Raw genomic sequence first — 9870 nt, forward strand, 5'->3', positions numbered from 1 at the left:
AAGCAATTCCATCTACCACCAGAACAAGAGGAGAGCTGTGGGAAGCAAGGAGCATTTTCAACAAAATTCTCTCAGCTTGTGCCAGTGAGGCAGGATTGTTACAGTGATCTACTCAGCCCTAGAGCCACACATCTCCCGCTTCTTTCTGCCTTTCAGAAGAGAGGCAAGCTTTCCATATGCTCAGGCATACTGCCCTTGGTTTTTTATTTATTTATTTAATCCGTGTAATGGTTTGTGGCTGACATGTTTATATCTGTTTGCATTCACTGTTGCTCTTGATAAGGGATATTTTTCTAACCTTCCAATCAGAGCAGGAAGTTCCTAAGACCATGCTCACCAGCTTTGGTGCTGTTTCTCATTGTTGCTACTGCGTCTTAGTGCTTTATGGCTACTTCTGTTTGAGGAAGACCACAACGATCAGAGTCCTCATAGCCCAGAAACCTTGTGTTAGAGCAGAATAGCCTTTTCTTTGTATTTAGTTTGGGGTTAGGGTTTTTTTTGGGAGGGAGGGGTTTGGACACCACCCTTTGAAGTTTGAAACACTTTTATTTAACTTGTTTGATGAGGCAGAGAACCATTAGTGACCACAGGGCAAATTCAGACAAAGCTTCAGTACCTAATTGCTTTAATTGCAAGGTGATTTGGAAGGATAGCATCGAAGTTAAGGATGCAAGATGATGATCTGCGTACTGCAGAACAGAAGATGCCTCTGCTTTTTTACTTGCAGTCAGGCTGCAAAGAGTGGTCTGCTTGTTCTGCTTGTTTCCCTGCCTTTGTGCCCCATAGGAGTGATGCTGCATGCTCACTCTGAAGCATCAGATTAACCCTTCTTCCTTGCAGGCTGCCTTTTTTTACCCAGCTGTGTTCCTTCTTTCTCTAACCTAGGGCTTTTCTTTCAGGCTTTGCCTATTTTTCCATTCCAGAGGTGCTGCCAGTGGTCACACTGCCTGCCAGTGCTTGTTAATACTCTGCAGTACTTGTTGGTGTGTCCTACTTCTTGTGGCCAGTATTAACTAATTATCAGATGTTGGGTCAGATGGGAAGCTTTCTCCTGCATCAGATTGGCAGGGACTGGTGGAACAAGTGCAGGACTTGTTCACCTCCAAGTTTACTGAACAAACTCCTCACTGTTTCGAGGACCTAGGGCACTGGGGATGACCTTGTTCTCTGCAGATCTCTTCCACTGGTGTATAGTTATTTGGCTTTTGGCCTTTTCCTGTGGTGTGTTGAGAACAGTTTTGTGGCTAGGCGAACAGAGGGAGATGTTTATTCTGTCATTGGCTGTGCTCAGGGGGGTGTCAGCTTGCTGTTCATTGTGCTCTTTTCTGGTCCTGAGCTTTTTGTGCCTGAACTGAATGGGTAAAGGCAAAATTGCAATTCAACAGGATGGAGACAGGAACTCATGCGACTGGGAGAAGGTTGCTGCCAGTCTTTGTGTGGATTTGGCCAGCCTGCTGCAGTGGGATTGATGTGATACTGAAAGACTTGCCCATGGTAGAGAGAAGACAGAGTAAATTTTTTGCTTGGATCAAGTAATAAATGAAGGAAGAAGAACTTTCTGGATTTCTTCTGGGCAGACAGAAATTACCTGATTACGACCATGGGGGAAGGAAGGAAGCATATCTAGACTCCTGGTGGGTTCTCCTGCCCCTGTCCCTCCTGAGGTTTTTGCTTTCTTTTAGCTCTGATTTTTATGTTTAGGATAGAGGACAAAGTGGTAGGTGATGCTGTCATGTACTACTGCTGTCTCTGGAATTTGTGATCACTCTAAACAGAGTAAAAAGGATGCTATTACTGTGAAGGGATATGTGGTTTGACTTGACCAATGCAGTGCAGGAAACCACTTCTGCAGGCTATCATTCCCACACTAAGTAGCCTTCTTGTGTAAGATAACTGATATTCTCCCTGTCCCCTGAGACTCCACTTACTTTCTGTTGATCTAAAACCTGCTAGAGGGATTTGGTGCTTGACAGGGAGGTAAAACTCCTTTGCTCATTTTAGCTCTGTTGAAATGGATATATGTCATCATCATAGCTGATGGCCCAAAGTTTTGACATTTAAGTCCCTGGTTTATTTCTTCTTTAAGGGACGTTGTTACTACATTTTGGTAGCAGTGTTTGAAAATACTGCCTGAAGTGATCTGAGATCACTCAGAGCTGGCGATCGAGATAACGCCTTTCTTTTGGCAGTAGTAATAATAATAATGTCAAGTTGTATGCTGGAGGTCTCCAGAACAAATTACAAGCTCCTGAGCTCTGTGATTAGAATGGATCATCAGTACCCATATGTTGTCACAGTAATTTTAGGGCTAGTTTTAAAGCAGAATGCCAAAATGTAGCACTTGATAGAGCTGGATTTCTTTCTCCTCTTCATTTCAAGTTTAGAGGCAAGTGAGCAATTAGGTGGCAGCAGCATGTGTGTTTGTGGCAATGTGTTTGTATTAATACAAATATTTCAAGGGCCGGAGCTATAGAGAAGGAAATGTGGCGTGCTCTTGAAAACTATCAGATGAATTGCCCTTATAAATGAGAAGGAAATCGTGGCACACAGTAGCATGAGGATGGTTCAGTTAACTGCTGTAAAAACCAACATTGCTCAGTAGATTGAGTGAAGAATGAATCAAAGTAGGAAATAATTTTAAATTCAGAAAATAACTTGTTACCAATGAGTCCTTTTGGCATATTGGCTAAATCAGCATCTTGCTAAAGCTACTTCCAGATCTGTTTGCGTACCTCTCTTCTGTAAGTGCACTTCTATTTATGAGGTTTGAGTTTAGTTCAACAGAATAAGGCAACTTTTTAGTGTATGCATTTTATGGAAGTAGTAAGCACGTGGAGATCCCAATATTTGACATGTAGCAGAAGTCATGGTTTTAAGTGCCACCCTGTATTTAGACAATGGAATTTTATTCCTCAAATAATAAATTGTAACAATATAGGGTTGAAACATGACCAGCAATTTTAACTGTCCACCCAGTATAAGGCGGTGGCAGCAGATTCTCAGCCTGCAACGTTCTTCAAACAGAAGACAGTGGATAAACAGAGGTGAAATAATATGAATGCCAGAAAAAGAGAAACATGATGTACTCCCCAGGCATCACCTCTGTGTTGTAGGCCAAAATAGCAATAAGCAGAGCAACTGGTGAGGTTAGAAAGCTCTAGTGACTTGGCACTGATATGCAAAGGTTGCAAGTCACAGAGCAGCTACTGAAAAAGCCTAGTTTATAATGAGAGGATTGTGCGCAGCCAAGATGTGACTAGTAAGTGGCCAGGTCACCTAAAGAACTGCAGGAAAGTTAAATTACGTTGAAGCCAGGAAATAAATTGTGTTGTGGTGAGGACTGATGAAAAGAAGGGATAACCAGAAATTAAATGTCTATATGATTATACATTTCCTGACCCCTAAAACTGATCCTTTCAAATCACAGCATTAGCAGAGCCAGGTAATGATTCAGGCAGTGCTCATGACCATGTTGTCTTGAAAGCTAATGCTAATAGGGATTCCCGGTAGTGCTGGACACTCAGAAACAGGAGGACATGATACTCTTGGACTGATCCTTCTCTTCTGATGGAAGTAATATGGTATAGCTTATTTCATCAATTATGTTACCCCTTCCTAAGTCTTACACAATGCCTACTGCTTTCCTTTGCTTCATCTTATACAGAGTATTATAGCCACTCTCTCCTTGATCTCAACTATGAAACTCCAAGATTCTTCAGTAGGCAGCAGTGTGAGACTCTCTTTGTGAAAAGGAATTCAGATGATAAAATTATTATTTTTTTCTTCTTAAATGAAATCTGCATCCCTTTAAAATTATTTTGATACTGACACAAGAATCTGCATAGCATATATCTTGTGTCAGTTCCATTCAGAGATAGGTGTGCACGTAACGCAAAAGCGAATTCAAAGTGATAAAGAAACATGGATATAGTTTCTCACCTCTTTTGAATAAACAAGATTGCATAGTCCATGTATCTTTCTGGTTGCCCTCCTCTGAGCCTTAGATATATATGTAATATCTTTCTCACAGATGCTGGTCCAAAATGATCCAAAAAGTGGCCTGGACAGATAATGCTGAAATAAATTCATCTAACAAGGTTTTTGGGTGGGTTTTTTTGGTGTTTTGCTGTTTTGGGGTTGTTTGTTTGTTTGTTTGTTTTGTGTAAATCCTTTAAATGGCAATTTTATTCCAGGGTTTTATTTTATTCCCTCTGTGATTACTCTTTTCTTTTGTCTTTTGGAGTGCACAAACAAGGACATAAAGTTTGTATCCTTTTCATCTTGTTCACAACATTCTAGCAATGTAAAGGTTCTTTACTAGAAATCAGAATTTAGGTAAAGGAATAGGTTCATAATCTGTTTTTAAACATGCAATGAATAAAACTTCCTTGTACCGTATGATTCACTAAGCTTCTTCATTAATGTTTTGTTGCATCCCTTTGAAGCTTAGTGTCTTCTGTCTTCCCCCCCCGCCTCAGCTTAGTTTACTGCCAGAACATTTCACCCTCCCACATACTCTTCTTTCCAGGTCAGTGCTGCATGGCATAAAGTGAACAAATGTGTGTAGTCTTGACAGTCTTTGCATGGCACCCTGCTTTGCCACCTTCCCACTTTTCAATCTGTTGCCATTCATGACTATACGCTATCCTACCACTCAGTGAGCTGGTAATTTTGAGTCCCATTGAATTTTGGAATTATGTTCCTAAATCTCGTAAATTCCACTCTTAGCCTTATGCCTTTCGAAATTAGTTCAGTACTTGGTTCTTTTAGCCGTATATTTTGTGCTTTTTGGTGCAGTATTGCATCTTGATTTTGTTTCACAGATATGTTTCTATCTACAGGAAGCTATTAGTCTGCTGCTCTTCTTAATTCCTTGGAATTTCTCTCATTCTTCACAGAAGTCTTCTCTTTATGTAAATGAATTTAGAGATAATTAAATAGCATACAATATATTTTCATTTTAGTCTCTTTAGGACTTTTTCTCACAAATCCATAATGTGTTAGGCCTGTATTGTTACTACATTCCATTGTTTTTCCAAAAAGTGTTTTTAAGCACTTTATGTTATTTATACGTTCTCTTTGAGTTTTTCTTACCCCAGAAGCCAAACATCCCCTTCTCCAGTTTCATCTGTCATCTGATCTCTTTTGACTTTGATTGATGTTTCTGAGTGGATGTACCAGGAAAGCGTGGTGTATTTATTTTTATCTCCTGCTGTCTCCTTCTGGCCATTGAGCTATTCAGTTATTAGTAGTTTGCAAATGCAATAAGCTTGCTTTCCCATGTACTCAAAACAGTCACTTTTCCTCAACAGAGTTTCTCCTTCAGTCCCTATTCCTCATTCTGCAGGAATCCAATTGCTTGTATTAGATGTGACTACTTCTGTTTACCCTAGAAGGATGAAACAATGGTTTGATTTCTTTCCTTTACTAGGTACTTTTTCCTCTGGATTCTCAACTGCTGCTTAGTGCTCTTAGATATGCCCAGGTGTATTTCTGTTCTGTTGATGTTTGGTTTAGGTGTCTTGTTTTTAGTGCATTTTGTTCTTGTCTATGTGTTCATCGATAGCTCTGAAAATACCCACAATTAACTAAAACTTAGAACCATAGAATGTGTTGGGTTGGAAGGGACCTATGAAGATCATCCAGTCCTACCCCCTGCAGTGAGCAGGGACAGTGTTACTAGATCCGGTTGCTCAGAGCCCCATCAAGCCTGACCTTGAATATCTCCAGGGATGGGGTTTCCACCACCTCTCTGGGCAACCTGTTCCAGTGATATATCCCCCTGATATTGAAGAACGTTTTCCTAATATCCCACCTAAATCTACCCTTTTCTAGTTTAAAACCATTACCCCTCATCCTGCCACTACATGACCTTCTAAACAGTTCTTCCCCAGATTTCTTACAACCACCTTTCAGGTATTAGGTTGCTATAAGATCCCCCAGAGCTTTCTCTTCTCCAGACTGAGCAGCCCAAACTCACTCAGCCTATCTTCGTAGGAGATGTGCTCCAGCCCTTTGATCATCTTTGTGACCCTCCTCTGGACCTGCTCCAGCACTTCAATGTCCTTTTTGTGTTGGGGACTCCAGAGTTGGACAGAGTGCTCCAGGTGGGGTCTCACCAAAGCAAAGTAGAGGGGCAGAATCACCTCCCTCGCCCCGCTGGCCACGCTTCTTTTGATGCAGCCCAGGATGCGGTTGGCCTTCTGAGCTGCGAGTGCACATTGGACAATTAACCATCATTTAATTTCTGAGTAAATTTATGCTTCCAGTTCAGAATCTTTAGTTACTTTGTACTTCTGAGAAGATCCCAAGTTTTTCTTCTTTAGGTATCTGAAACATGTTTTATGTTGCAGAGGATCCATGACAACTTGGATTTTCATTTTGCTTCTGTGTTGGGTTTTCATTGTGTATTTTCCCCAGTAGCCATCCCCCAGGGTGTGCAGGTGTCTGTCAAGCTGCATCATGTTTGCATTGCATTGTGTTGTAGTGGAGACTGTGAATGCACTTTTGGATGAGGCAGTAACTTCTAGTATTGCTGACAGACTCATTGTGCCAATCTTTGTGTCTGTACTCTGAGTAAAGTTTTCAGGGTTGAAACATCACTTACCAGGCATTTAAGTGTTTTAGGCACTCTGGAAATGCTGTCTTTCTTCACCCCATGCAGAGACACTATAAGACTTACTTATGTATTATTACCAGCACACAGTAGTAATTTAGATATGGCTGTGTTGATAGGGCACCATGTGGACAGTCATTTCTACTGCTTTCCTTTAAACTAGTCATTTCTGCATTAGGATATGAGAATGCTGTTGTATGCCAAAGGTGGAATCTCTGGTCTTTTAGGTGCTGGCAGAGATTACACTGTTGCTAGCCTTTTTTCTCTTCCTGCACAGGTAGTCTGTAGGTAGATGTAGGCTGAGATTTGAAACATTGCACAGTTCTTCCATTTTTTACTACATCAATTCCTGTTATTTTTTGCCTCTTGGCATGACTGTAGGTGTACTTCCTTTTTACATCAGAACATCCTGTGCTGTTATCTTGCTTTTGGAGTTGCATGGTGAAGTCCTACCACTCATTTTGGATAAAATTACTTTTAGAAATGGATCTCAGTATTTTTGGTGTGGGATTTTTTTGTTTGATTATTTTGATTCAGTCAGGGCTAAGTATTCCATTTTCTTTACTTGCATTGCATATATGAACGTGCTTTATTTTCTTGTGCTGCCTCGAGGCTGTTCAAAGAAAAAAATGTCATTTTTTCCTTAACATGTAATTGGTACTTCCTCATGTTTCATTTTTCTTTGTTTCCTTCCCCTTCATGTTTTCTCTTTGCGTTTGTGTTTTACATTATTTAATACAAATGCTCTTAACTCTACCCTTAGCTTATTTTAATGTCTGTCTTATGCTTTCTGACTTTGATGTAGGCTTCTAAGGCCATTTTACTTTTTCCAGACCTGAATGGCTAGACCTTCTTCCTGCTCCAGGCCAAGGTTGTTAACACTTTCCCAAAGTGCTCCCAACCCTTTGTGCTTGGAGTGCAGCAAAAAGGACTGAGGTAGATCTTGCATTGTGTACAGCCACAACTCAATTGTTTGTCAGTTCCAAGGGAAAAGTTCTGCTCTGTTCCTCCTTAATTCTCCACTCTTACATCCAGGCATCGTGTTGTTGCAGCAACACTGCCAAAAGGTGTCTAGCTGTTCGAGGCATGGCAGCTCAAGGCTTGTGTAAATGCTCAGGCTCTTATAATACTCAGTCAATATCTTCAGTTAGCCCAGCACTGAAGAATGTGCAGAGCTGTTTGGAACATCAGCCTGCTCCTCCAGTGGGAATAGAGGAGATGCCCGTGCAGAAATGCTGTGCCAGTTTAAGGCAGTGCTGTTGCTCCTTAGCTGTCGATATCCCTTCCTGTCCTCTCAAGTGCTGCTTTTGAAAAATAAATTTAAAAATTCCAAAACCTCAACCCCATCATCTGTTTCTTATTTGCTGGCCGTTCATTCTGTGCTAGGCACTAAAATGCATGTTTGGAGGCAAACTCAAGTCAGTTGCTATCTTTCCACGGCCTTCACTGGTTTTGGAGTGAGCGTGAATAAGTGTGATTTGCTGGTGGAAAACCTTCCATGCCCTTAGTCAGTTTGGACTGTGTCTGAAGTGCTCCAGTTGGAGCTGGGTTGTACCTGCATGCTAGGATAGCTGCCTGACGGGCTGATTCTCAGAAACCAACAGAAGCCCTATACACATGTGTTAATCCTGGATGTTTTTCTTTAGGAAGTGCTAGAATCCAGAATCCAGAAGGACTGCAAAATAGTGAAAGCATTTGGCAAGGGAAAAGGGGAAGAATACCAAGGCAGAACTAGGGACATACATGCTACCATTACTTAAGTGTAGGACTCTCTGTATAAGCTCTTCAGATGGCTTTTTTTTTTCTGTAAATATCTTAACTATCTTAATTGTAACAGAGCAATATTGCAAAGTGGCCAGCATGAATCCTGGTTGAAAGAAAGTAAGAATTCAAATATTAAAGGTGAATTTGCTTTTGGCTATTCCTGATGACAATGAAAACTACTCTGTATAGTTTTTATTTTTTTGTGAGAATAGACATGTTAGAATAGACAGCTATCTGCTTTAGCTGTTTTCACATACCAGATTCCACAGAAGTATGTAAATATCCAATTGAAAGTTTGAAAGCTGGAATAATAGACACCAGATTATAGGGTAAGTAAAAACATCTGAAGTATAGTAGATCTTCCAAAAAACAACAAAACTTCCTTGATCTGAAAATAATAACTTTTAAACCTGTTACTTTCTTGGCAGTGGTTATCACTGAGGCTTTGGCTAGGAACTTTGGAGATGTCAATGGAAATTTTTGATCCCTTATTTTGGAGGAAGGGAACAGTAAGCTGCAAACTAGACCTCAATCAACACCCTACAAGCAATTTGGCTAGTACACATATGAAAAGAACTCTTTCAAGTGCTATGAACTTTATTTAGTCTGTCGTATCTTTGTCAGGAAATCTGTCTAACTGTGTTTTGAGCTTTTAGAAGTATTGAACCCAGTAGTCCAGACACCAGGCTGCAGAGATATGCAATTCTGCTCTGAACCATGCATAATTTTGGGCCTCAATGTCCTGTTCCAAAAGAGGGCAAGCACATGGTTGCTGCCTTTGATGGAGAAAAGACTTCTGCAGAGGTTTGCAGCTCCTCAGGCCTGTCCTGTGCCAAAGTAGAGGAAGTGGGGAACCTGTTTCAGACACAAAGAAAAGAAAGCCTTGACATTTGAACAGATGGAGCTCACTGTAAGCCCTCATGGTGAGCAAACCTGCTCTGGAAGTGGTGGAAACAAGAGATGATAAGTGCTGCATTGTAATCCAGCCTCAGTTCATGAGTCTTAGATAGGAAAACCAGAAAGTATTTCATTCATTTCACCAGAATCTTTCATGCCTTTGTCTTTGCTGTATACCTGGTGATGAAGCTGGGGACCCCAGAGAAATTTATCTCCTGCTAGTATTTTGTTTGTGTGTTTGGGTTTTTGTTGTTGTTGTTAGTTTGTTTTTCATTTCTCAGGCAGGTATTACCCCCTTCTGTGGTAGTGTGAAAAGAAAGCAAGCATTTTACTCTTTTGAGGACAGATGGAGAAGCCCCCACACTAAGTGCTGTATAGGCCTGTTTGCCTTTTCTTTCTACACACTAATTGGTTAGAATTGTGTTAAGTTGGTGTTAAGTTCCCACTAGTATGTCTGTTACAGAATTCCTACATATCTAGCCTTGGGGAATTAAGCTTTGAAAACTTAAGTACTCATCAATGCAGGAGGTGGCTGGTACAGTTGTATCCTTACTTACTTTCCCCCTCTTTGCCCCATCCCCTTCCTTCCCCCC

The sequence above is a fragment of the Mesitornis unicolor genome, unplaced genomic scaffold (genome assembly GCF_000695765.1).
Source record: "Mesitornis unicolor isolate BGI_N332 unplaced genomic scaffold, ASM69576v1 scaffold20423, whole genome shotgun sequence".
Lineage (NCBI taxonomy): Eukaryota > Metazoa > Chordata > Aves > Mesitornithiformes > Mesitornithidae > Mesitornis > Mesitornis unicolor.